This window comes from Daphnia pulicaria, chromosome 1, assembly GCF_021234035.1.
Source record: "Daphnia pulicaria isolate SC F1-1A chromosome 1, SC_F0-13Bv2, whole genome shotgun sequence".
Classification (NCBI taxonomy): domain Eukaryota; kingdom Metazoa; phylum Arthropoda; class Branchiopoda; order Diplostraca; family Daphniidae; genus Daphnia; species Daphnia pulicaria.
In genome coordinates, this window is record NC_060913.1 from 1,104,101 (window position 1) to 1,116,536 (window position 12,436).

Genomic DNA, 12,436 nt, shown 5'->3' on the forward strand with positions numbered 1-12,436 from the left:
ATCTTATTCTGAGTCAGATGTTTCAGAATCTACAAAAAAGAATGTGAGATGAATTCCTTTTTTTCTTATAATTTAAATACCTGTCGAGCATTCTTCCTTAAATTTCTTAGACAGATTGTCTACGTCCAGTTTTTGCTTCTTGCTTTTCTTGTTGTTCAGATACCTCTTCTTGCGAGCTCTTGCCTTCTCCTGTTTCTTGGTCATGTCCTGTGTGTCCTCATCAGTCTCCTCTGTGTCGCTCTCCTGTTGACTTTCATTCCCAGACTCGCTTTCACTTTGGCCAGTGAGAAAAGTAGTCGTCAGGCTCAGATTCATGATCAGATTCATGATCAGAATGATCAGTTTGAGGAAGAAAGATTTCTGGCTCAATTTCTTATTCTAAATAAGTGTAAAAAAAAGTAAATTTATGTTAAAATCTTGGGTAAAATTTTTGTTCTTACCTGAACATTCGGGACAAAATTCATTCAGAGGGTCAAGGCTGTAATTAAGGCCTTCAGTCCATGACTCCATGCTTCAGTCGCGTGGTCGCACAGCATCGTTGTGGACGCACTGTCAATTTTGTCAAAGTTTTCGTGGGAAATCTAAGTTCAATACTATCTTTCTCCGTTGCAAAACAATTAAAAAAAATGGAATTTGGGAAAAAGAAGAACTATGCAGAGTTTTCTTGCACGAACATATTCTTCATCTTCCTTATCTTCCTCAGCAGATGAGGAGAGCGACTCAATGGAATCAGAACTTGTCTCTGCGTAATCATAGTCACCTAGATCAGCATTTGAATCTCTTTCTTCTTGTGAATCCACGTCTTCCTCTTCTGCATCATTCTGCTGGTCTTCTCTATAAGCTTTGTGTTCTTTTACAGGGTCATAGTCTTGAATAAAAAAAAACAGTAAATATTCATAATTTTTATTCTAATTATGTTATTTTATACTACAAGCAGATCCTGAACATATTGTTAATCGCTGTCAGATTCTTCGGAATCTGCAAAACAAATGTCAGATAAATTACTTTTTTTCTACAATTATGAGACAAAAGCCAAACTTTCAATGGATTGTAGTTGAGCGAGATACTAACGTTATTGATATTTTTTCGAGACTCGTCAATCATGGCTTTGAATTGAACCGTCACTGTTAATGCGAAGGTTGTGTTGTAATATTCGGGGGTGTTGTAAACAGGAGCCTCAGTAGGGTGGTAGCTTGGAGCAGAGTAATATTTTAATAACAATGTAAAAAGCATTTACTGTGAACGATGGAAGATCCGGACTCGTCGTACTCTTGTTTGGAATGTAGTGTTACTTAATTACTCTTGTTGGATTGTAGTTGAGCGAGATACTAACGTTATTGATATTTTTTCGAGACTCGTCAATCATGGCTTTGAATTGAACCGTCACTGTTAATTTGTCGGAACTAGCATCGACCGATTGATTTGTGACCTTCTTTCCAAAGTATTCCTGCTGGGACGATTTGCCATTTCATGCGCCTTCCTCGCTGTTGTATTTTTAATCGCAGTCAGATTCTTCGGAATCTACAAAAAAAGAATGTCAGATGAATTACTTTTTTTCCTACAATTCAAATACCTGTCGAGCATTGTTCTGCAAACTTCTTTGGCGACAGTTGGTGACCCGCTGTTGTAGTCATTGCTGTCCGATTGCGATCGCATTGGACTCCGTGGCACTTGGTAGCCTCTCCTGTTAACCCAAATAATTCAATTTAATTCCATTTCATTTGACCTGTGCGCCGCACTTGGCTGGAATGAATTGAAAACATACTGCGCTTCAGCGTCGACGAGCAGATATGCTCCGATGGATGGATTGATGTAAACCCTAGCATCCACTTGATTGATGAAATTACTTCGGTTGCGTATCAGGTAATTCTGAATATTACCGTAGCGATTTTATACCTTTGGTCACGCTTTTCGTGCAAGCTTCAAGGACGTTGACCACGTTCAAATGGGAACATTTCCAGCTTTTGCTTCTTGTTCTTTTTAATCTGCAGATATCTCTTCTTGCGAGCTCTTGCTTTCTCCTGTTTCTTGATGTTGTCCAGATCAATTTTGGTGTCCTCATCAGTACCCTCTTCCTTGTCACTCTCCTGTTGACTTTCAGTGTCTGACTCGCTTTCACTTTCGCCAGAAAAGAAGTCGCCAGATTCATAATCAGACTGATCAACTTGTGGATGGAAGACTTCTGGTTCAATTGCTTCATCTAAATAAGTGTAAAAAAAAATGAAATGTTATGTAAAATCTTTGGTAAAATTTTTGTTCTCTTACCTGAACATTCAGGACAAAATTCGTTCAGAAGGTCGAGGTTGTAATTAAGGCATCCAGAAGTGCTAAAAATGTAAGGATTAGTTTTTTTTGTAACATTTGTATTGTTTGTTGTAACATTTGTTATGTTTTTAAATTAAGGAAATTTAGTAAATTGACTCAGTTACAGTGGTAATTGAAGAAACGCTGTGAACTGTCGTAAAAATGGCACGATTCTAAGGGGTGTATAGGGATCAGAATTTTTTTTTTTTTAAAGAAGAGTATAGAACTAAAGCATGGTCATTAAACAATTGTATTTAGAAGTGTAACACTGCCATATTAAAGAATACAATTTGTTTATTTAGTTGTCTGGTATCCTTGTCTCCCTACCTCTTGTGTTTTTCTTGACCAGAAGTGGCCAGGATGAGCGTTAAAGTAGCCGCGTTGACGTTTCGCTTCTTCGCTCCTGGCTTAGGCTGCTCTGAGAGCTGGATTCCTTTCCAACTCTCTTTGGAAGCCACGCCTGTCCTCGTCTGTGGAGCTGGTGTCGTCTGATGAGCCCTCGAACGAGCTTAGATGGCAAAGCTGTAGCTCGTCGTCCTCTTCCGACTCCTCTTTGTGTTCACCCGCTCTGGCTGCTTGCTCCTGGGGCTCCAGATGAATTTGTGCAGGCTCAATTGGAGCTGCAGCTGCTGCTGCTTGCTTTGGGGCTCCAGATGATTTTGTGCTGACTCAATTGGAGCTGCAGCTGCTTCTGCTTGCTCCTGGGGCTCCTGATGGACTCGTACTGGCCGTGGATTTTGGACGATGTCGGGCAGCGGGGACTGAATTGGCTCCGGTACTGGTTCCGGCTCTTCGATTACGTCCGGTTATCGGGCCTGAACAGGCGGTGGAACCGGTTGTGGGGACGGTTCCTGGACTGGCGGGAAGGGACGGTCGCCGTAAAATCTTGGGCGGAGAGCGTCGGCTAGTTGCTCCGCGTTGAGGAATCTTCTTGCTATTGGCAAGATTCTCTGCAAATGAGGGGCTAGGGCACCGGGCGGCAGTTGATCGTCCGGGAGCGGCTCCCGTGGTTGAGGACGAGGTGGTGGTTCCACCCAGGCCGGCAGCAGCCCTTCCCAGCGCAATTGCGATCTCTTAATCCGCTCCCGTGTGGTCTGATGGGTACTGTACACAGTTGAACTGAACTGGGGTTTCCTCGGCTCTGCGCCTTTTGGCTTGGAGCGCCTGGCGTTTGCGTTCAAGTTTGGCTTCCTCTATGGCAAATTCAGCTTCACCCAGCACCAAGAGCTTCCTTTTCGCTGCTGTTCGAGCAAAGGCCTTAGATTCCTCTACGAGATTAGCGTTATTGCGCAAAATGTCTTCACACTGTACTAATTCCTGTTGCAAGTGCGAAGGCAAGTACTGAATTTGCCTGTTTTGTCTGGCTGCCGCCTCTCTCCTTTCACTCAAACGCACTTGGAGATAGTACGGGGGCGGGATTTTAAGCAAATCAAAAAAGGGGAGTTCAAACAACTTGCTCAGAAGCTCCCAGCACGCTTTAGTGTCACGGGCTTCTACAAACACTGTCGCTGACTAATTGATGCGCGCTATAGCTACGGCCCACTAAACGGCCAGGTTATCGCAGGTGCAGACTGGATTCTCCACTGAAAGAAAAAAAGACAAAGAGTGAGTATTAGTTTTCGGTTTTAGTTCTGGAAACCGGTTCAAAGGACCATATGGAATCTATGAATGTATAAAAAAAATTGTCAGGGAAAATTTCTTTGTTTATATCTACAAATTACCTGTGTTACATTTTTCAGCCAACTAATCAGACAGAGTGTTAGTATTTAGTTTCATTTTCTTCTTTAGTTGGTTATCTAACCATCACTTACGTTCTTGTCTCCTCAGTCTTACTGTTAAGTTCCTTTCCTCACTTTCCTCATCCCCTTCTAAACCTTCATCATCCACATCTAAACTTTCCTCATTTTCGTTGTCTTCCTCAGACACTGTTTGAGAATTTGAGGTTCCATCGTCGTAATCAATCTCCCAAATTCATCATCAGAATTGTTGGATTTCTTACACAAACGACAATTAAACATAGGGGGGAACATGCAAAGAATTTGGTTTAGAAATATTAGAAGAAGGTTGGCAATATTGTAGTTTCAATTTTCGGGATTGCCCACGTTTTCCTCGCTGTTGGATTCATCTTCAGAATCTACAAAAAATTTTGCTATGGAAAATTTGTTTGTTTCCTTAAGTTACACATATACCTGTGTTTCATTTCGAAGCCAACTTTTCTGAAATTGATTCAGTATCTACTTTAATCTTCTTTTTGCGTTTGTTATCTAACTATCTCTGCTCTCTAGCATTCTTCTTGAGCTGTTTGTTGTTGGGTAATTTGTGGTCCGGGAAAATTTTGCCCGGATTCATCCGGTGTGGTTCAGCAAACTCAAACCTAAATAACGTTGTCCAGCCGTAACTAGAACTTATTGTTAGAGATATTCGTTGCAGCCACTCTACCGTTTGGTTAAAAAATTCAATTTCCTCTTGTTCTTGAAGTAGTAGCCTCTTTTAAAAAAGAATTATTTTTTATAGTTATTTATATCAGTCGTCGACAGTCGCCCTAACCGTCGTTCCCATGAAAGTCGTAGGTTTCGTGTCAACGACCGAGATCAAGTTGATTTTGTGAGGTTTACGGCACTCCCTGACGTTTTGAAAACCAGCAAGTCTAAGCTTTTCAGGTTTAGACTATTGCATTTGTTTATGAGTTTGCTGGGTCGTTTGATGGGTCGTGAAAAATGCATTTTAGTTATGCATTTTTGTTATGCTTTACCGAATAAACTTTAATTCTTCCGGTAAAAGTTTAGTAGCGGGTAAAACTCCAATTTGAATTTCTTTTTTATTGGCCTATTAGGTTGGGAGACTTTCAATTATTCTGTTTACAGTCAGCTCTTTCTTTTTGTTACTTTGATTCCATCCTTGAAAATAAAATAAAGTCAGCTGTCCTTGTGTTAGATCAATAGCCTACTCGAAGGGATGGAATTTTCAAGCGTGGAGTAAAGCATTCCAATAGTGACTCTCCCCTCAGGTCATGGGCTCTTGAATGGACACTAGCTTCGCCACAAACGACTATTGGAACTTTGTTGAGCGTTTGTCAATATGTCAATTTCCGTAAACGGTCGTTGCATGACGGAAAAAACCAAAAGTTGATCCTCCGATTTGAATCTGAAATGACATTCAAGTGGTGTTGTAATGAGACAGCAGTATACGGTATTCAAAATGTGACTGCAGACTAAATCATCACATGAAATTTGCTCCCATCGCCGACGATCAATTTTAAGGGATGCAGCACTTTCGTAGATCACCACGAAAATCTTTTGAAAAAACCTTAGTCTGCGATGACATTAATAAACCATAGACTGCTTAGTTTCATCTTCATGTTGTTTTATCCTTCACTTTCCTTTCATACTCATATTTTTATCCAAGCTTTTTTCAAGATTTTCAAGATTTTCTAAATTTTTAAGATTTTTCGGTAATAAAGTTTCTTTATCCTCGCAAGTGTCTGTAAGAGAAGGTTTAGGAATTATTGTTTCTTTATTTGTTCCAATTTTGCTACACCCTTCATCTACATTTTCAAGTTTTTCAGAGATAACAATTTCTTTTTCTCTAAATTACTCTATAGTCATTCGTATTCCCATTCTAAATTAGATCTTGCAATTTTGCTTAGTTAGACAGTCTTTACAAACTGACGCCTTTTACGCATCTATTGCCCCATAATCCATTTCGTAGGGAAGAGTTCAGTGTAATTTGCCTTTTCAGTTTTAACTCACACAAAGTCCATTCCTTCAGACTGATCTGTTCACTGAAATCTAAACGAGAACTAAAGGAATTACTAGTAGAAATTATGATGAATTGTTGTGTGTCCCCACATAAAAAATCTATTTATATAAACTTTCTGAGCAACCAAACTAATAATAGGTTTGACATTGAGGTGTTCTCCCCATTGATGACATACTGTTAAATATAGAAATATATAAAATGTGAGCTATTGGTGTAGTTGTCAACGTGTTTCTGTGATTCCACTAAAAAATGTCCCCATTAAAGGGCAATAAAATAGCAATTCCAATTTGGAAAGTGATGAAAAGGAAGCTTGGAAGTTTTTACAGGGGAAATTATTAATGAATATCGAACTTTAAGTAAGACAATCATGTTCTAGAATTCCAAGCCGTAACATTATGTATAAAAATAAAGAAACTATAAAGGGATTAGAATCAGAAAAGAAACTTACAATTTTTATCGCATTGAATTTATTCCATAAAAATACAAAATAAAGTCATGACAACAAGAAATTCCGATATGGTGCAAGAAAAAAAATGCAATGTTAGTGACTCTTACCTACAATCAAAGTGACCTTTTTCCTATTTTCGTTTAAAAAGGAAAATATAAATATTCTTTTATAGGAATATGAATTTTTATGAGAATGTGGTCGATTTTCTTCGTGCTTAACTTTGAGAGGATTATTCCTCATCATCTGAAAAAACAATGTAATTTAGTGTTTTTTTAATGTTACGAAAATTTTGAGTTACTTGCTCGAGTTGTAATAGAAATAACTCGTCGGCAAGGTCTTCGACATCATTCATTTTTTGCTTTTTAGCAGAGCCTTTTTGTTTTTGAACCGAAATGTCCTTCTTTTGGAATGGCTGGGCCCAGCCTTTTCTTCCTCTTCTTGTTTTTTTCATCCTCTTCGTCTTCTTTCTCAGCTATTTCTTTTGCTATATTTTCTTTCTTGACTTCCTCTATGACCTCCTTTTTTCCCCTTTTGAAAATTTTTCAAACAATATGTAAAAAAAATATATAAAAATGAACAAAAACATAAAATTAACTCGCCTTTACATCCTTCATTTTCAACACCAATGTAAAAAACTACTTCTGTATTTGAAGGTCCTTGCTACATAAAAAACCAATACCTAACCAGAATACAAAAATTATTTCGGTAAATCCTTATCCTCACAACATTGGCAAGCCAATAAAGAACAAACATTTTCATGTGGTTCAGAAAAATTTTACCAAAAATCAAAATTTAGCCAAAAAGATGAGAAATTGCGAAAAACTAAATGTAGTGGTGTTTCTTATTTGGAAAAATAGTACACTTTCTCATTTCATCTCTCAGAAATGATCATAGTCTACGAAGGTAAACTAGGACAGCCCACGATGGCCGTAAAAATAAAGCTAAGAGCACAGAGCATAATGAGAAAGCTGAAACTGAAAGGATGAATAGTATTTATGTGTTTCTCCTCATCCTCATGGTTAAAGTATTATTGCAATTTCATATTTATTGAGAATGAGTGTAACAATTTAATTAATTGCAATTGGGTTGCTAATATGAACAATTTGGAAACGAAGAATGGCAGATTGAAGGCGCATCTTGGCGCATGAAAATTATTCTTTTTTATCTTCGGGTGGATTAAAACCTTCAAGCCAAATTATTTTTAGCTGAAGTTAATTTTAGGTGAAGTAAATAATTTACGCAAAAATGTAACTGATAAAATTTTTTTTTGTTCCTCTCACAATGTTTCTCCCCTTTTGTTGAGACGAAGAAGGTCTTCAAGGTTTTGTTTACTTCAATGGATACTATTACGATTAATTCAATTATTGGTACACAAATTGTTTTATCACGCAATACAGAAAATAGCTGGTATTTGTCGTCAACGTTTTGTCTGATACTTTAACTTATAATGACGATGATAGTTCATCTAGGTCAATTGATGATGATGTAAAAATTTGTGAAGTGTTTACCTTTACAATTTTTATTCCTGAAGTGCATCCTATCTTAGTTGCTTATTGTAAATTGGTTTCTCAGTATTCATTTCGGATTTCTTAAGACATTTTTAAGTAAGCAGAGTCTCATTCGGATTGCTTTGACATCATTTAAGAAGTGAATCAGACAAGATTTATCATGGAGGATTTAAACAAATGCAAATATGAAATACTTCTCATGGCTTTGCAATATTTAGTCATCCAGGTTTCAATGCAAGGTTGTTAGCTGATAAGGTTTATAACGGATAACGATTGTTAGCTGATAAGCTCAACAGAAACGAATTATCAGTCGAGAATGCCGTTAATTTGATCTAGAAATTAATTCTTCTACCGGAAACAATCCACATTCATTCAATTTCTGGCTATGAACAAAATGAGAAGAATTGCAGCACAATTTTATGAAAAACTAACTTTCCTGGGGTGATGTAGTGATGTGAGTTTAGGTGATGTGAAAAGATGCCAATTTGAAATTCATGTAAATCCAAGAATGAAAAACCGATATCACAAAAAATGTCATAGCTTCAATCTCATGGCTATTGTTCTTCCAGACAGAACATTTTCAATATTTACTGGTTTTTCAGGCAGCAGTCACGACTCGTACGTATTTTGAACATAATCTTTAAAAATCAACAGCTGAAATATCAACAATTTTTTAACTACAATATCGCTATTTGATTGAAGATTCAGCTTTTCCACTGAAATCTTGGTTTTTAGTACCTCTTTAAAAGATTATTACTGCGCTTACTCGATCTCAATAAAATTTTCAATCAGATGTTTTTGGCGTCTCGAATTAATGTAGAAATGGTAAAATGACTTCGGGGATTTAAACATCGTTTTAGTCGATGCCAATATATCCGTGCTACCATAGAAAAGGCAGTACATATCGCTGTTACTTGCTGTGCAATACACAATGTATGCATAAAAACGGAGAACGTCATAATCTGCACGAAAATGCTTCCCTCCACTGTGATGTGAACCCACCAAATACAGATTGAACCACAACAATCAAGTAAGGACACTTAATTTCAATAATAAATTTCCCATGACGACAAGTAATCACCTCATCGGGACTTGCACAAAAAAAAAAGAATATTCCTTTGAAAAACGAACGAAACCACAATCGGAATATTTAAACTTTTTCTTTCATCATTAAGGTTCTTCAGAAATGCCTGTCTTGCAATTCCTTCGTTTTCGATTCCCATTTTTGGGATGGTGACACCAAAGAGGATTTCTTATCAAATTGCTTCTATTAAGGAATTTAAATTTCAAGATAATCAGTTTGTAGCATCAAATTAAAAATGAACTAAGTACACAATAAATTACCAGGTTACAATTACCTGATGCAGCGGGATAGCAGATATTCTTGATCAAGGAAACAATGATTTTGTGAAGAAACTATAACAAAAGAGTAGGATAAAATTCCTTGACAATATATTTAATAAATACAACATTTAATGGAAATAAAAATAAACATACCACGTTGAACTCGGGTTTAAATCTGTGATTTTTTGCAGGGGGACTACTGGCTATGGTAATACTTGAAGCGGATTATGCCACTTCATTGATGAAGACATTTTCAAAGCAACACAGAAGAGATCAAGCGTTACGAAGAGATTTGCCCAATGCTCTCGACTGAAATGAAAGCTTCGATATTCTGAAATTAAGTATAAATGAGAAGTGAACGCAAAAAGTTTCCTTTCAATTTTCTGTGAAAAACAAAAGAAAACGCGAACACAAAATGTTTCCTTCCAGAAGTTTCACTGCAATCCACTATAAATGAGAAGTGAACACAAAAATTTTTCTTTCAACCTTTTGCAATAAACAAAAACAAAAAACGCAAAACGTTTTCTTCCATACGTTTTAACTTCCACTAATTTAGCCAAATCGTAGGCAATACGAAAACCTCTTAAGAGTTCAAGGATTACGCTATTCATTTTCTGATAAACGACAAAACGTTTAACAAGCAATCCACCACTCAAGTGCACCAAATCCATGGACCCCACTTTTTTTTCCCACTCCGCTATGGGACTTAAAAATCTGAAATAATTCAGGCATATCCAGTTTTTTACTCCGGATTCACCTGTTGTTGCAGAATTTAAACATTCTCTGCCGTTCGGGAGATATTTAATGTTAAAGTTTGGGTTTTTTCAAATTTTAACAATTTTGGGGGGTCTTTGGTATCGCCTTATGGGTAAATGCTAACCTTAAAAAAAAAAAAATTCTTCCAAAAGTTTGCTCGTCCATCCCTCAATACGAATCCAAAAGGAAGTTACATTTTAGATTAGATTGGCCCAGTTATTCCCAATCTAGTAAAGTGTAATTTTTACAAGTTTCCCACCCAGCCTAGTCGCCATTTTTTATCACTCTCCCTCGCGTTCCTGGTGGATGACAGTAGAAGCATACGAGTTCTCTGCACCTCGGGCTTCATATTGCCGGCCACTAGACTATATGAAAGGGCCTACAGTATGTCCCCCGCTCTAAAGTGAAGGCCAGGAAAGCCTAGCTTCGGCTGTCATCCGCCAGGAACGCGAGGGAGAGTGATAAAAAATGGCGACTGGGCTGGGTGGGAAACTTGTAAAAATTACACTTTACTAGATTGGGAATAACTCGGCCAATCTAATCTAGAATGTAAATTCCTTTTGGATTCGTATTGAGGGATGGACGAGCAAACTTTTGGGAGAATTTGTTTTTTTTAAAGGTTAGCATTTACCCATAAAGCGATACCAAAGACCCCCCAAAATTGTTAAAATTTGAAAAAACCCAAACTTTAACATTAAATATCTCCTGAACGGCAGAGAATATTTAAATTCTGCAACAGCAGGTGAATCCGGAGTAAAAAACTGGATATGCCTGAATTATTTCAGATTTTTAGGTCCTATAGCGGAATGGGTAAAAAAAGTGGGGTCCATGGATTTGGTGCACTTGAGTGGTGGATTGCTTGTTAAAACAAATGCAATTCCAGCCTACCTTTCATATCTTGAATGAATTCTAAAAATTAAGATCAATCCAACAGTCTTAAAGGATATCTCAGTCATTATTTTTGCGCATTTTTGTTTATTGTGTTTGTACGTGTTTTTTTGTAGCTCTCAGTTCAAATACAGAATTATAAGTGTTGAATTATTTTGTGCATGCTGTTGATCGGTTTATAATTGGGTTACTTTTACTTTTATTCGTGAATATGAAGATGTGAATATGAAGATTTCAAATAAAACAAAAGATAAGTGAGACAAGCTATAAACGGTATATGGAAGCTTAAATTCAAATTCTCCGCTCCGTGTGTGGTTGACGCTTATTGGTCGTTAAGTTTCATGTTAATTTACCTTTGAAAACTTAAAATAATTGTGATTTATAAGCATCCTCGCTTGCGCAAGTGAACAAGCATCACGAAAACTACAAAATATTTTGGCAAATATCAATCTGAATGGGCATACGAACGATCCAAAGTTTCAGTTTTTTGAAATCCTCAGAAACTTCTAAGTTAAACTAAAGCTAAAATAAAGCTCCAAAAATGTTGAAATTTATGGCAATGGAACGAACTCGACAAACACAATAAACAAAAATGCGCAAAATTAATGAGCAATCACCTTGGATAGAGGAGCTAGACGTTTAAGAAACCTAATTCTCCTTCCAGACGACTATCTGTTCTTGTGTTTGATCCTCAAACGATGATCGTGACGTTACCGGCTTTGGTTAAGTACCGAATATCCAAACTCTTCTGAAACATTGCTATGAAATACAATATTTATTAAGTAAGGACATAATGGTGCTGGTCAAATGTTTTATTACCAGCTTTTGAAGTTTTGTCTATTCAAGCACATTTTTCTTCTGTGCAACTTATGTTTGTCCTCACTTCACGAGCCACTTCACGAGCCGATATCACTCCGTGCAGTAGGGTTGCGACTTGTTTTCACATTTCACCTAGGCTGTAATACAATTTAACTTTTGATTAGACTAATGATCTTTTTAAAATAACAAATCAGTTCCATGAAATATTACCCCGCTGGACATGTGCAATGAGCAAATTGAACCATGCCGTCCTTAGCACAGGCAACCCACCCGTTGTACTAAATGTTTGTGATCCTGCAACCTGATGTATAAATAAAATATAAAATGTGATTCACATTATATCAAGAAATAGTCTGATAACCTTAGCTTTCAGCACGACCGTGTTTCTTATCAGCTCTAACCTATTAAAGTTCATAAAACAATGGTTGTCCAGATTGTTCTCCATGGCAGCAATAACTTTTTTTAACTGTCAGTGCTATACTGTTGGAACAATCGGAATGACATCATGGAATGTTTTCCAAAGATTATCGTCAATTCAATTGGGATCTTCAATTTTTCAATAACAACAGCTCTATAATAACTGACACTTTGCTATCGGTTCAAGATTGAA